Raw genomic sequence first — 15,953 nt, 5'->3', positions numbered from 1 at the left:
GCCAGCTCCACCCACTAAGTAAAAGGTTGCACGCTGCAGTCAGCGAGCTGATTTGGTCAGCGTAGCCACAGCTGTAGGTAACTCAGAAGGTAAAAGGCTGTTCAGAGCATAGCCAGTCAGATTTAGGTCTTGCTAGACTTTGGCTGCTACCACATGTATATTTCAACAGAAGTAAAAAGTGTTTTCTGTCATTTTCCAGAAAGAAGCTTTTACCTTCTGCTTTCTAATCCTGCTGCTCTGACCCACTTGTTCCCCACCTCCAGCTGACAGCACTGGGCTAACCATTACATTCAGCTGTGCCCTGGATCTTGGGCTCATCAAGTCTATTGTGAACAGATGGGGCTTGGGGGTCCTACAAATCCCATCTGCTCCTACAGCAGCCAACGTTAGTACTCCTTTAGGAAGGAACTGAGGTTCCCCAGAAATCCCAGTTATTTTTGTTGCTTTGCTTTGTCACTTACAGGGGCACATGGACGAGTGGAAGGAGTCGCATCAGCTGCATGCCTGTCAGCAGTGCTCCCAGTACCAGGCACATGGGATTTTCCCAAAGGAATACAGTCAAGGGCCTTCAGATCCAGCTCTGCCAATGTGGACTTGTGGCTACTTCTTCCAGAGCACTACCTTGATGTAGTGTAAATGCAGCTAGAGAAGTTAGGAGCAGCAGGAGTTCACTTTGCACGCAGCTCCTCAGCTCGGATGTTATCCCACGCTTACACCACTGGCTCACCTGGAAGATGCAGGAGCACGTTCCCCTTTCAGATTCCTGCCTCAGCTGCCTTGCTAGCCCACAGCAAGGGCAGAGCCACCAAGCCACCACCAGCTCTCCCGGCTTCCCAGGGAGAAACCTGGCTGCCTGGGCAGAAGGCAACTGACCTGGGGGACCGGAGGAGCAGGAGCCACTGGGAACTTGTCCAAACCATTTGGTCTAGGTGCAGCCCTGATGCAGGTGGCTTACAAATCTTAAATTAAAAAGTCAGATCCTGTACAAGAGACACAAAGAACAGGTATTTTGCTCCGAGTGACCAGAAGCAAACCCTCTCCGTGAGGGGATAAAGCCAAATGGAAGAGGTTTCTGTGCCTTTCCAACCTTGTTAAGGATTATAACTGGGAACAAAACAGTATTTGGGATGCTCTGCTCCAGCGATTCTCCACTTCATGAAAAATTAATTCCAGCAATGTAAACTGGATTGATCTCATGGTCATTTAAGTCATCCAGGGTCAGTCAGTATAGAGTGATCAGCATATAGGAAGTTATAGCTGCATCTTTGACACCTTCCCCATTCTCCCCAGTAGCATGATTCTATTCAGCACTGGAAAATCTGATAAAAGTAGTTTTGTTTGTTTGTTTGTTTTTTCCTTTCCCCTTTTGGCTTTGGTTCCCACAGAGGAGACTCTACTTTCAGTTGCTCTAGCTGAATACAGACTCACCAAATTCAGTGTTGATAGCTGTTAAAATTAACTTGTCTGGCCCTCAAAGCTCAAAGATGCAAACCAGCGGTTGGAATACAGGCATCTCTACTGTTGTCACCCTGACACCCAGTAGCAAGGAGCACCTGTAATGTGAACACTGTTCTTTTAACATGAAACTAGCTGAAGTAGCTCAATTATTTCCTGTATTTTTCTACTGTCACAAATACAAATCAATATTTTTCCATCTGCTGCCATTTCTAGACTTGAACTGTGAATTTGAACTGTATCGCCTTTCTAACCATTATGCAACCTCTTGACAGAAACCCATTATAAACCTTTCAATTTATTCTGCAGCACAGCTCTGCCAGTGATATTTACATCTATAACATACACATCTCATGCTCTTTTCTTTCCTGAAGCCTCCTTTATTGCATCACAGTTGCACACTGTACTCACTTTAGCCTCTAGCCAAGGAAAATACAGACAAAAGTATACTTCTTAAACATTTTCATTTTAACTGCAGACTTCAGTATTTCCAGTGGGAGGCTCATAAAGATCTGTCAACAGAGAAGGGAGTCGATCTTAACTTTTAATGCCTTTGTGATGCAGGAGACTCGCTACAGATCGTGTTACTGCTGTGGACGTTGATCTCCTTCCATCAGAGCGCACAAAGCTGCTCCATGTGTGAGGTGCAGGCACCCGCACCAACGGGTTGAAGTGGGGCAGGTGGCTACTACAGAATCGAGACCCTGCTCAAAGCAGGCCCCAGACCGTACCAAGGAATTTCCCAGTACAGAAGAAATACACATTTTTCAGTGTAACTGGGAACTCCTCTTGAAATAATATTCTGTGTAGGCCACTACTTGGTCTTCAATAACACCACACACGTACACAAGCACTCCTTCCTCATACCAGTTACTTGCTAATTGCATGTAACATCAGATAACACTTCTTGGTATGTATCTTGATAACTTGAGATACTTCACAGTATCTCAAAGGTTTTCAACCAGATTAATTGGGAAGAAGCTTAGAATGGGGAAAAGGAAATAAGTGGGGAAGAAATATATAAAAAAAATAATTGCATGATGAAAACCAAAAACGGACTCTACATTAACAGTAGTCACATCTGAGAGCAGGGCTTGTCCGCCACAGGCATCACCTTGCAGGAAGATGTGCCAGAAGGTGACTTGTCCTGTCCCTGTAGCTTGGGATCCTGGACCAGAGGAAATATACCTGCAATGGTTGATTATGGAAAAGCTTGCCCTAAAGGGAAATATTTCCTTAAGTCTCATCAGTCAGTACTTACATATGCTGTGAATCATAAGCATTTAAATCTCTTAAGATTTTTATCCTAGTTAATATCACTGTAGATAAGCTCATGACCTGTTTCTGAGCATTTAATTGTCCTTTCTTGAATACTGGTAAGGTCTCAGTAACACTTTGTTTCCCTCATTATACATGAGCTGCAAAAAAAAGTACTTCATGTCTGCGAGAATGAACTCTGAGCAACTTCCCTCAGTGCTGGAGTCTTGTGCAAGCAATACCCAGCTCTGCAGGCAGATGCAGCAGAGCCTCCTGCTCCTCTGACTGGGAATAACTTGCCAGAATGAGAAAAAGATCTTTCCTTATCATAAAAGAAAAATCTCTTTCCATATCTCTTTCCATATCTTGCATGGCTTTTGGTTTTGTTATGATGAAAGGTGTCTGAGAATTCCCTGATGCGCCTTTTGTCTTACATTCATTATTTTAGCTATCACTATTCTGTCAGATCTAATTTGCCCATTTCCTAAAGTATTCTAAAATAGTCAGGTTTTCCTCAGCTGTTTCCATGTGTTCTCAACGAAAGAGGAAGCTTCGCTTTCAAACAAGTACAGCACTGCTCGCCACACTCACTGCAGCTTTAGCTGTAGCTACCTTTCCAGCCAACGCGTCTATGTTAGCTAGGACCAGGCTAAGAATAGCCTCCTCTCTTGTGTGCTCTAAAGCTAGTTATTTCAATTGTGATTACTGAAGAGCTCAAGAACTTGTTTTGCTCTGTCCCATTTGACCAGTTTATAAGAAGGAAGCTGGACTCACCAATTATTACTGTTTTATTTAGTTTTGACCTCCCTCTTTGACCTCCTTCAATATTTTAGTCATAATGTTTTCTTGAGCCAAAGAAATAAATACGACTTTATTTATGTAACAGTATTCTCACTGACTTGTCATTTTTCTCTCTTGCACGTATATAACATAATTCAGTCTGCACAAAAGTGTGATCTGTGCAAAGACCCTTGGCTATAGTACCAGTTGTTGTGCTAATGAACTGCTCTGCTCTTCGTATGTGTTTTATATCTTGGCATCGTGGCTTTCCACCTTGTAGTATTTCAGTACCACATCCAGAAAGGAAATAGGACTGTGCATACAGAGATACGAGAGCTACCCAAGGAGTATGAGGTATCTCATTGCATGCACATGACTAAGAAATGAAATCATGTAATTTTGGTGTGGATGACACTGTGCTAATAATTATACTAAACTGCTAAGAACGTCCTGTGTCTATTGAAAAGGTGAAAGCCTGGTTCTGCTGAAGTACAACTTCAGAAGTTTCTAAGTGCCTGGGTAAACTCAGACAGAGCTGACTGCTTGTGCACTTAATAATAGGTAATCTCTCCTGGAAAACTTGCCTCTTGAGCATTTATAAAACATTACATGGTGTTAGAAATTAGCTTGAGCCAAAGATGGAGCAATTACTTCCTCCAAGCCTGCTGGATTTATGAGGGGAGCTTGCAGAAAAGCAGTGTCAGTTTAGCAACAATTTGAAATTTTTGTTTCTACCACAGGGCTACCGAGGGATCACCCAAAGGGATCACCCAAAGGGATCACCCAAAGGGATCACCCAAAGGGATCACCCAAAGGGCAAGCTATAACATTTCTTGGGGTAGAAGGTACACCCTGCAGCCTCTCAAGCATACAGTACATTTGGAAGGGAGGAGACACAGGATCTGACACAATGAGGGGTGCTAAATAAAAACCTTACAGCAGTGAGGAAGAGCAGCCAGATAAACTTGCATAGAAATCTCAAAGCAAGAAGGCGGTGAGCTTCAGGATCAGTGGCAGATACTGGGATGTTCCTCCCATGCGTAAGTAACAGAGAAGTACACACAAAGAAAGTAATCAGTCACATACACATTAATTTCAATGATTTCTATCCTTCTGACAGCACCTGACAGCTAAAATGCAGTGCCAGAGTGGCAAACGTACAAGATCAGGTTTGCAGTCACAATCTGTTTTCTTTGTGCCTTTACACAAGGAAAAAGGGGACACAGCAGCTGATGTAACCCAAAAAACAGCAGCTTTACCTAGCTCTGCTCTGGACGGAGCTGACAGATTTGGCTCTGCCTCCTTCTCTAAGTTTTGCTCGTCATATTTCCCTGGTGAAATGAGCCCCACCAGCCACTGTTGACAGTAACCCTGTGGAGACTCCGGGCTTGGCTGGAGCCACGATGAACTTTCTGCTTCTCCTCACTGGGTGTGCCCTGTCCTGCTAAGGATAAAACGGAGCATTCAGCTTGCATTCACCACAAGGAATAAATAAAACCAGGAAGGAACTGAAGGCTAGCAGAAGAGCAGTAAGTAACAGTGACGTCCGCACCGAGCGTTTGACCCTGGTGGAGCTGGCCCCGTGCCCTGACTCCCTCACTGTGCACATTGTTAAAGCGTCAGCCCCAGGCGCCCGCTGCGGTGAGAGCCTGATTGCACAAGCAAGTGCTGCTCGTCACCTCGGCTGCAGGGACACACGCCGCCGAGCTGGACGGGGCACCGCGGGGTGGCGGAGCCCCAGGGAGGGAGGCCCAAGCTCAGGCCTTGCTGTAGGCAGCCATGCCACCGTGTTAATGCTGGTCCACACCTGCCAGAGGGCTTCAGGAAAGCACAAAGCATTCGTTTTTATTATGTTTAAGAGGGAAAAAAAAAAAAAAAAACAAAAACCAGGATTGTTTCAGAGGCCCAGGCAAGCATGGCAGCACCCTGCTCCCGAGTTAGCACCAGCTGGGCAGGAGGGGAATGTTGTGTGTGGAGCCAGCCTGAACGAGCACCTTGTGCTGCTGCCAGAGGCCCAGCTGTCAGCACCACCTTTCACCTGAGGCCACTGCTGGCTAGAGGAGGAGAAGGAGGAGGAGCATGGAGGGTTCCTGATCACACTGGGGGAGCAGCACTGCTATTACTTGCTGTCTCCTCTGCTGGGGGACAGCAACACTGAAAAGGGGTCAAGGGAGGTCCCAGTAGCCGAGAGCTGCCATGGCTTTCTCAAGTGTTCGCCCACCTGCCTGCTGCTTCACCTCTGCCTACAGCTCATCGACACTCTGAGGTGTCACCTTGGTGCAGGATGGAGTACACGGAGCCCAGTTTACTGGCCACGGGGGCTTTTGACAGGTCATGGCTGCCCCCGGTGTGGGCACAGCCCATGGGGCCTCACGTTGCTGAGGCAGAGCCCAGCAGGCAGGCACAACATGGCGCGGCCTGTGAAATCACCACAGCGAGGCCCTGTCTCCTGCTTCTTTGAAGCCAGGTTTCAAAATGACTCAAGAGAAGTTACAATTTGCAGTATTAAAATGAGATTGCTTAGACAAGGCACTTTCAGATAATCCAAGCTGAGACCATACTGGCCTTCTCTGGGTAGGAAACCCCTGTGAAGGATAATAGAGATATTCAAAAAAGTACACAAGTGCTTTACCAAGCAAGGTGAGGAAGGAATCTGTCACTAATATCTGGATTCAGTATCCGATTTTCTGTTACCTGCTAAAATGCAGATTTCATTATTTCCCTGATTCAAAGTTAGACACTTGTTCAATCTAAAACACACTAGGTTAATTCAGTGCTCTGGTTTGTATTTTAAAAAGGAAAAAAAAAAAAACAAACAACTAACCACTAAACACACACACACACACAACACTACAAAACTAGGAATAAGTAAGATGGCTTTGGTTTATATAAGTACTTCCAGGCCCTCAAAGCAAAAAAAACCAACCAACCAACAACAAAAAAAACATGGCATACAGTTTTCTATGACATAGTTCAAATCAGTGTCTTCAATAACCACTGTATTTCAAAGGCATACGAAACCAAAAAATGTGATAAGAAAGTGAGAAATTGAGTTTTTAGCTTCAAACAGAAATAAAACCTTACTTCCCACTTCTGTTCTGCTGTTCTACATTACAATTAAATGACTATTTTCATTCACAGTACTGTGAGTTATCATTAGTCAGAACGTAAAAGCTAGCTTGTACTTCAGCAGAAAGACTGCTCGGTGTGTAGAAGGGGGATGTATGCTTCTGTGTGTATTTGACTAATAAATGGAAGCTGCTCAAGAAAAGGCATGAACGAACCTTCAAGATAAAAATCAGGGTGAAGCATTAAGAAGTAACAGGGCTAAAACAGCTCAGGGCTGAATACATTAACTGAAGACCTGCATCAATCTTCCAATTTTCGGTTAATTTTTTATAATATAATGCTAAAGAAAGTTAGCCTTGAAAGCCACCAGTGGGAAAACATACTGGTAATCAGAAATATAGGAACTACACCTACAGAGTTAAGTTGTTATTTTCAGGAGTTGGCATGCCTGTACTCTGCCCTGTTTAAAAAAAAAAAAAAAAAAGGCAGGAAAATCACCTTTTCACCTGCTGCCCTCAGCCCCACAGAGGACTAGGGGAAAGCAGGCAAGCAATGGGCCTGCCCTGCTCAGTGCTGCCCGCGCAGCCCTGCAAACGTGGGATGGGCACATCTGGGGCTAGTACCTGGCCAGTGGGAATCCCATCCCGGAGCAAAGGGGAGAAGGAGCTTGGCTGTGATCTGGGTTCCCTGGGTTCTTCAGGGTGCACTGCCTTTCATCCCCGGCTTGTGGCACCTCCACAATCTAGAGCTTAATGCACGTAAGTTCTACTTTGCAAGTGAAACATTATTCATTAACAAATCTGATTAAACTGCTAATGCAGGGAGCACTAGCACAAGTTCAGGAAGACAAATAGTCTCAGTGGTGCAGTGTTTGTGAGGAACGTTACCCGTAAATGGATTTTAACTATTTAAATTGGCTCCTGTTCAGAAACTATGAAAAGACATAATGGAGCACAGAACACTTCATTTAGCTCACTGTGCTTAATGTAAGGGAAAATATCCACAGATTAAGACTTTAGAACGGTAATACACACAATTCTGCAAAGATACCTGTGTTGTAGCCCCAATCTGGAAATTAAAAAAAAAAAAAAAGCCATACCTTTTTTTTTCTCTCCCCCAGCAGCATTTTACTGATTATTAAAGATTTGTCAGTAACTAGTATTTCTGAGCATGTGTAAGAAATTTAAGACTCATTCCTTACAGACTAAGTCATGTTCAAATCCTGGATTCCACAAGTGTACATTGTGGCTTTGCTGCAATACTGGTAAAATTGTTGTGCTTTCATCCCTTTATAAGAGTCATGATACTTTATATTGTGGAGACAAGTTATTACCAGCGAATTTTAGCTTTTATCTTTTTACTAAAGCTATATTTTTGCCATTTTGGCTGGATAAAAAGAGCGAGGAAATAAAGGCTCCCACTGACCACAAGACATCGATGGCTTTCTCTCATCACACATCCCTACTTTTCCCATTTCTCAGAAGCCTCACATCAAACCCTGTACACAGGTGACTCTGAGGTTAATCCATGCAAATAAAACAGTCTTCTCCAAGCTAATAGCTAGTCTTGCTAGATCATGCCCCTGCTAAACACAGGTCCACACTGAGACCTTTGAGAGGAACCTATTCCTTAGCAGTCAGCCAATAACCCTGGTACCTCCAGCCCCTTCATTCCCCAGAGAGCAGCTGGAGGAAGGGGCAGCAGCCCGTAGCACGGTCTGCCTTGGGAAGATCGCTGCATGTGTCTTACTGCCTCTCCTCGATCCCTATTTGTGTGGTGGTAGGTGCATGGCATTGACCTATTGAACTGAGCTATGCCAACACAGAAAGAACACTTCAGAAATTATTTCATTGTATGACAGAGAGCTCTGATGGCTTCTGTACAATGCCAGCCCATTGATATGCAAGTTCTTATATAACCTGGAAAATAAAGAGTTTTAAACCACAGGTGTTTTTTCTTTCTTTCTTCCTTTTTTTTTTTTCCCTCCTATCATTGATCTTTTATTTCATTCCCTGGAACTCAAGACGAGTCCCAGACTAAAAGTACTGGGATCAATAGGAGTGTTGACTAAATCAGAGCTGTAAGACGTGGCCCATAAATTCTAGAACAATTCTTGGAGCTCGAGAAATATTGCCAGTCAAATCTCCCAGTGATAACGAGCTGCATGAACCAACTGTTTACAGTGGCCCAATATGAACTTTCCAATATAAATTCAGTCTCTTTTCTTCTTATAGAAGATTGTTTGATGGCAGTCACAGAACCAAGCAGTTCAACATTTCTGAAACATCTAGGGAGACAGAAATCAAATGGTGCTCAAGCTAGTTAATTAAAACATTTCAGAATCTTTCACCTGCAGTGTCAAGCTGTTTTGTTAAGTGAAGAATTGAGAAACTAACTGAGCAGGTGCTGCTGCAAGCACAGATTGCCATACAAAATCACTTTATAGAAGCCTATCAGAAGTAGTCTGACTACAGGATCTAATAGGGAGGGCAGCATACACTCATTGCTTCTCATTACCTGATTGTGAAATCTTTAGTTAAAGAGCGCTCTCATTGAAATCAACAGGGACTTTCCAGAGTAAGGCTGCCGGATTGGGACCACACTGTGCCATTATGGTAGGTATCACAAAGACCAGGCCGCTTACATTATGGTTTTTCAGCGGCAGCATCTGATCTGAAGCCAGATTAATTTAATAGAGTACTTCCCGTTGATTTCATTGCAGACCAGATCAGGAGAAGAGTCACCACGTGGCTGCCTTGGGATGAAATGGTAGAAGGAAGTGTCCTTGAAGTTGTTTCACAGGTTGTATATATCTTTTTTTCCCCAGAAAGAATAATTATTTATTTAAGGAACTATTAAGTGATAGCACAGAAGGAAAAAAAATCTAACCTGCAGTTGGCTTGGATAAGGTGAATAGACTCATGTTTGATATTTCAGGATATCATTTATTTATCCTTAATGGAAAAGAACGTTAGAAAGGTCAGAAGCAAACATCTGCACACTACTGCACACCTGAGCAGTACTAATGAAGTCAACGATGCTCCATCCACATACATAGAAAGACCAAGGACAGAGCTTTTGATACCTATTGTCCAAAAATCTGTTCTTCTGGAAGGTGTTTTGAGCCTTGGCTCTGGAGGACCCCCTTAAAATCACTGCCAATGTATGCAAGAGTATTTGCCTTAGTCAGCAATTTCCAGGATGGAAGCCTTAGTCTGCATGATCCCTGGGGCAAACACTGTCAGTTACCTGTTATTTATGTAGTGTTCATGTGAGGAGGCTCCAGTCCTAGCTGGAATTGTAAGCAATAGCATAAAAACAAGCAATACATAAATTACCTCAAGGCTAATGACTGGACTATTTAAACAGTCAACCCTTTTCAGATAAGCTAAGCAGAGAGAAACTGGAGAACATTCTAAAGGACTTCTCAGAAAACATTTACTTACAGAAAAGATTATCTCACTGAAACTTTCACTCCTGACGTGCCATCCCAGTTTCCTTACACTAATAAAAGTGATAACTAAGATCAAACAGTGTACCAAGGTGAAACTTGTTTTTCCCAGGCAGCTAGCCTTCTCTTGGAGGTCCATATTCTCTAGGATAGAAGTGCTACCTCTTTCCCATTGGTACAGATCTGTGTTATAGTAGGCGATTAAAAAAAAAAAAGTTACCCCAGAAAGCACTCATTTTACATGGGGAGGAAAGATAAAGAGAGAGAGGAGAAAAAGAAATACAGCTGAAAGATGGATGTGCAATGAAATCTTTTTCCAGCTTATCTCTGTGTTGCCATAAGTGAACCAAAAACCTAGAAAACTGCATATCTAGTCTCAGCTACACTGTCTCATATACTTTTGCAGATATAACTACAATTTACAAGTGTTATTGTGTAAGATAAAGGATTATTATTTTTTGCTTAATAATAACATGAAAAGATAGTCCTACCCCAACCCATATTCATTGCACTGCTGTTTGATACATTAGTTTCCCAGGCTCCCTAGGACACATTGCTGCCAGTTACCATCTCCCAAATGAGCACAGCAGTCAAGACGTGGCTTTGCAGATGACCTTCTTTATTTTTCAGAGGCAATCTGTCCTTCCAGTTCCCCTGTGCCTCTGTTTCCCCACTTATGCCACAGTACTACAACACTGAACCAGCTGCCAGGCTTCGTTCATTCAGCTCTGGTCAGGATGTGGAAGTACTTTTATGAAGAGCGGGAGAGGCACAAATATTATTCTGATATTAGAGGTATCACTACCATTGTAAGACAACTCAGCATGAGCTTTTCTTTCCTCTCCTGAAAAGGGAAAGGATAAATATAACTGTCCTTCTGGAGGGGTTTTCCTCAGGGAGCAAACCTACACTTTCTGCACCAGAACATCTAAGCACTACTGCCTCATAAGAAAGGACCCAAAGTATTAGACGGATGAGAAGGAATAGCAGATTCAAGCCTCTGTGCACATATAATTGGGACAAAGAGACACACTAGTCAGGATTACACATGCATGCATAATAATATGTTCACCCAGCGATTACCGTGGAGAAAGCACAGCCCATCTAGATCTGTAACAGCTACTGTGCACGCACACAAAGCATTATTCTCTGCCTTATTGATGAACAGGAATGGAACAACTTTTTTAAAAAAAAAATCACTGAAGAGGACAAAAAAGCATATGCTAAGGTATGATTGACAGCCGCCATAATGGACTGTCATGTCAAAAGAACTGCCTTGCTAATTCTCTTACATAATGAGCTAGATGCTAGGCTCTCCTTGCAAGTTTGATTGTGCACCCTTCCATCAATCTTACCGACATCTTGGCATCTAAAATACAGCAAAACCACTTAACAAGGGCTCTTTAAACAGGCAAGAGGAGGGATGTCTCTGTGTATTAAATGTGATGTGGAGGTTGCTATGGTAAATTTGAGCATGTGAACATTGCAGTGCAAAATTCCACACTGGTGGCTAGAGCCTAGGCTAGCCATGCCTCCAGGTTCTTTAAGTGTACTTGGACTGCATTATCTCAAGAATGGAAAGAATATGGTTCTGGTGCCACTTTCATAGGAGGGAAAGAGAGTGCCTTTGTCTAATCCTCATTTTTTTTGTGTATGCGCAGATCCCTGGGGTGTTGATGAGGAGTATTTGAAATGGATTGTAGTATGCTCTCTCTGCAGCTTTCAGATATGGGGCTCCATCCCCCAGACTCCTTCACTAAGACTGGAAATGTATACATGCATTTCTCTTTCACTTTTTTTCCGCTTCGGCTGGTTGTCACAGTTACATAATGCTGCCAGTTGAAATCGCAGCTCAATGGCGTTGTTAGGCAACTCGGTTAGCTTTATTTATTGAATTGAAAATTGCCATATAGGTGTTGATTATCTGCCCTAGAGTCCTGATGATTATAGCTCTAACTATTGGCACTTCCTTTATTACCAGTACTCTGACTTCCCCTTTTGCTTGCTAAATTTATAATCCACAGAGCCCCTTCAGCTGTGAACTGCTCCCTCCCATGCAATTGTAGATTAATTGCCAGCTCCACCCTAGGGCCCTGTAGTGGAGGGGGATTGAACTGCACATCAGAGAGCGAAGTTTAGTGTACAAACATTTACCAGGATTTACTGTTCTCTCAGTTATTTCATGCTTTCCTTTTAGAAGAAGGTCCCCAGGAAGCCTACTTGTTCCCCAGCTCCACAGTGACATTTCTTAGACTTGTTCTGTTGTTACTGCTCATTTATGATCACAAAGACACTGCAACGAGTAAAGTACTACCAGCTAACTGGTATCTCCACTGTGGCCCAGCACCTCAACAGCATATAGAAGCCACGACCATTATGCCTACTATTTTATCCAACAACTCTGCATCTGTTTATTCAGGGATAATTATTGCTTCCCTTTGTTCCATGGTTCCAGTTCTTCCTATTTCTTCTTGCTCATAGGTATCAGCTTTAAGCATCAGCTCTGTCCACATTCCCTACTTCCATCCACCCTTTCCTTGTGGTCAGACTGCAGCGTTCCCCTCCACAAAGAATCATTTTTTGCATGCATGGTCCCATTGTTCTCACTTTGAAAAAAGAACTAACAACTCTGAGTGTGAGGATCATACTGAACAGTCAGAACTGATCAGCATTAGTGCTCAGTCAAACCAGGACTTGCCTGCCAAAGGATTTGATTTTTGCAGCCTTCCCCCAGACTTTCCTCTTCTAAACACTAGGTAGGTTATGGCTTCCAGAGCTCACGCACACTTATCACCCCTCACTAGAGGTTTCCCTGATCTCAGTAGCACCATGTTTTTGTTTACGCACATTTAGTAGGACTCTGAACTTCCTGCAACCTGGGAACATTTCCCTAAGGCACCCCAGTAGCTCCAAAGATCCTCCCCCATCTAAGCGTACCAGCTCTTTGGTAACGACACCAGACAGGCCTCATCCAGTCAACCAGCCCACGCATAAATAACTATGAAGCATCACTGCCCTTCTCAAACAGCTTGCAGTACAATACTTTTTTCACTATGGTTTCTTACCTCATATTCCTCATCTTTCAGGCTCCTCCAAGCTCAGGACCGCTCTTGCTCAGCCGTGCTCACCCCACTTCAGGCCTGCAGCCTCTCTCCAAGCAACAGCACCCAGTCAGCCTCAAGAGCTCTCCCTCCCTGCAGGGCCCTCACTTGTTCCATATTTGCTGCAGCTGTTGCTAAATTGAATCCCTTGAATGTTCAACTCGTAGAATTGCAGGGTATTTACAAACTTGTGGCTGTATCTGGTAAGTTTGTGAGGGGTACAGATGAGTATAGCAAGCGTTTTGAAAGCATGAATAGAAGAGGTCAAGTTTTCAAATCCATTTCTTTAACATAAAGCTCTGTTTGCTATTTGTTGTTTCTTGACACCTGTGGTAAACTTTCTTCAAGTGTTTCTGTATGGATTTCTCAAAGCTGTATGCTCAGTTCAGTTGTGAACACGTTCACTTCATCAGCAACTGACCATCCTCTCTGGTAACAAACTCATCCCCTGGGCTCCTGACTGCTGCTCCAGACAATCTAATACACACCAGCAGTCTTCCCTGTCCTGCTCTTATCTGTTCGACAGGGGTGAGATGTTTGCATAGGAGTGGAATTTGGGGTGGGGAGAATATTTATATGATACAAGCATGTGTCTAGGCCTTGTTCAGCTCCTGACCCTAACACAGGCTTTCTTGGTGATCTTCAATACCTCTCTTCATTCCTATATGACTCAACTTCCTAGCTGTTAAGTAACGAGGGTTAAAACCCATTTGGAATCACCAACGTGCACACATATGGGGTTGCGAGGGACCTACTGACAGGTAAATAAGCAGGAAGATGAGAAGATATTTGCTGTCACAGGTTGAAGCTGTTTTCCTACCCACCTCTCTGCAGAGAAATTGAAAGCGAGAGAAGGATTGCACCTTCTCAGTTGGCCAGATCATCGCAGAGACCGATTCTCCATTTTTTTTGTTAGAGTCTCTCTCACTTCAGTTGTCATTCGGTGAATATCTTATTTATTTATATATATATATATTATTATTTTTTTCACTTGTATATCTATTCTACTTCTAGCTTTGTTATTCTGAGTTCAAAGATGTTTCCACTTCACTGTATTGTTGCTTTTGTGTTTATGAACTCCACACATCAGCAGTACGTGCCTTGTAGTGTGATATTTAATGTATTTTTACATGTAAGTTTGCTTTGTGGGACTTTCTAAATTGCTTATACTGAAGGAAATCTCAAGAGAAAAAAAAGGTTCACAGCCATCTTGCCTTGTGTTAGCATGTAAAACCACCTCTCTACTTCCTTGCAACTCTGTGGTTTCTTCTACAACAGTAGAGATTAACGGTAGCAGGTTATCTATTTTTTATTTCTTGGAAAGAGAGAATCATGGCAGGGAAAGAGAAGAGAAGCCAGCGAGAATCCCCTGATCAGCCAACTCTCCCTAGATCAGATGCTCTCTGTCTGTGAACATCTGCCTTAAAAGACAGCACCTGTTCAAAAATATACCAATAATTAAGTGCTCATATGTCAAATATTGCATGGGATGCTTAAAAGTCGGTAACAATTGTTCCCTCTAAAGTAACCTGGCTATAGGTTTCAGCTGAAAATAACATTCAAAAGCCAAAGCTAGTGCATCTGCTTCTGTGGTTGGAATGACAGGACGGTGCATGTACAGCCATGAGCACATTATAACATTTGATATTTTTAATCAAATCCCATTTTAAGGTGCAATGTGTTTTACTCTGTTAAAGGTCATTTTAGTTACAGTAGCATTAAGGGTTTTCAATAAAACATTTTAAATGCCAGTTATATAACTGCTTTTAAAACATTTAACAGCCACATTGGTTACATGACCTGAGACAAAGGATATTTTCTCAGCACTTTGATATATTGTGCCTAGATTATCCTTATGGGAACGTTCAGTTCCATAATGGCCTCAGGCCATCCCATAATATGTGGTGTAGATTTTTTTTTCTTTTCACCAAAACAATAATTGCTAATGAAGCCAATGGTGATGGAAGTTCAATGACATGGCAAAGGATCGAGATTGTAGTCAATAACAGCAGCAGGCACTAGCCAGTACAAGAAGTTCATCCAGCACTATGCAAGGACAAAAAGAGGCAGCAATAAGGGACAGACACGCTGATCTGTGTGTTAGCTCTGCACTGTATGTTAAAGTAAAACAACTCAGGTAAACAGAGGTTCTTTCCTCCCTTGCATCTCCTGGAACACTGCACCATTAGAGTACAATTTATAAGAGGATATGAAATATAGAGAGGATAAGGTAAGATGTCTTGGATATAGTTTCAGGCTGTCACAGCCAGGTGTACCTGGACACATACAGAGCTGTTCCACTTCACACCTCTTCTTTAGTCTTGGTGCAAGGGGATGCTGGGAGATGAACAAGCTCCATTTGACATACATGAGACTCAAGCCAGATCTTATTTTTGAGGGTAGACAACTACTTCCCACTGGGCTCTCCATGGGACAATATCTCTAGAGCAGCATTTTCAGCTGTGGCACGTCCCCTGCCAACACTCAGATTCTGGATCTCATTCCCAGACCCAGACCCAGCAACCTTGTGACTCAGAGGCGAGGCTCCACAAAGCAAATCACCGTGAGCCAGTCAACAGGACCCACTCCCCTCTGTTTCTCTCTCTCTTTTTCTCTTATCTTTTAAGCTTTTGGCTTCTTGTGGTTAAAAATGCGTATTCATGGGTGATCCTGGACTGTGTAGCACGGCAGGGGTTGGCAGGTGGTCCTTGCCATGCTTCTGGAAGTCTGCCTCATCAGCAAAGCAAGTGGCTCTTGCCTGGCAAACTACCACTAAATGCCAAAACTGTATTTAAAACGCAAGCTTGCTTTCTGAAGTCTCCCGCCCCCCTTTTTTTTCT

General features: G+C 43.2%; 2 long non-coding RNA genes across 2 annotated transcripts; one reads left to right on the top strand and one right to left on the bottom strand.

The window, feature by feature from the left end:
- Positions 1-378: 378 nt before the first annotated feature.
- Positions 379-13,209, bottom strand: LOC308177190. The gene is made up of 3 exons (XR_013938930.1): positions 13,078-13,209; positions 874-980; positions 379-727 (listed from the first exon to the last, which is right to left on the bottom strand). It is a non-coding gene; the product is annotated as an uncharacterized lncRNA (long non-coding RNA).
- On the top strand, positions 4,786-13,228 carry LOC308177203. Its single transcript, XR_013938946.1, has 4 exons — positions 4,786-5,021; positions 9,127-9,176; positions 9,284-9,363; positions 13,099-13,228. It is a non-coding gene; the product is annotated as an uncharacterized lncRNA (long non-coding RNA).
- The last annotated feature ends 2,725 nt before the right edge of the window (positions 13,229-15,953 follow it).

The sequence above is a fragment of the Anser brachyrhynchus genome (assembly GCF_964034855.1).
Source record: "Anser brachyrhynchus genome assembly, chromosome: 13".
Lineage (NCBI taxonomy): Eukaryota > Metazoa > Chordata > Aves > Anseriformes > Anatidae > Anser > Anser brachyrhynchus.
Note: the sequence above shows the minus strand (reverse complement) of the source record. Positions and strands in the feature narration are given on the sequence as shown.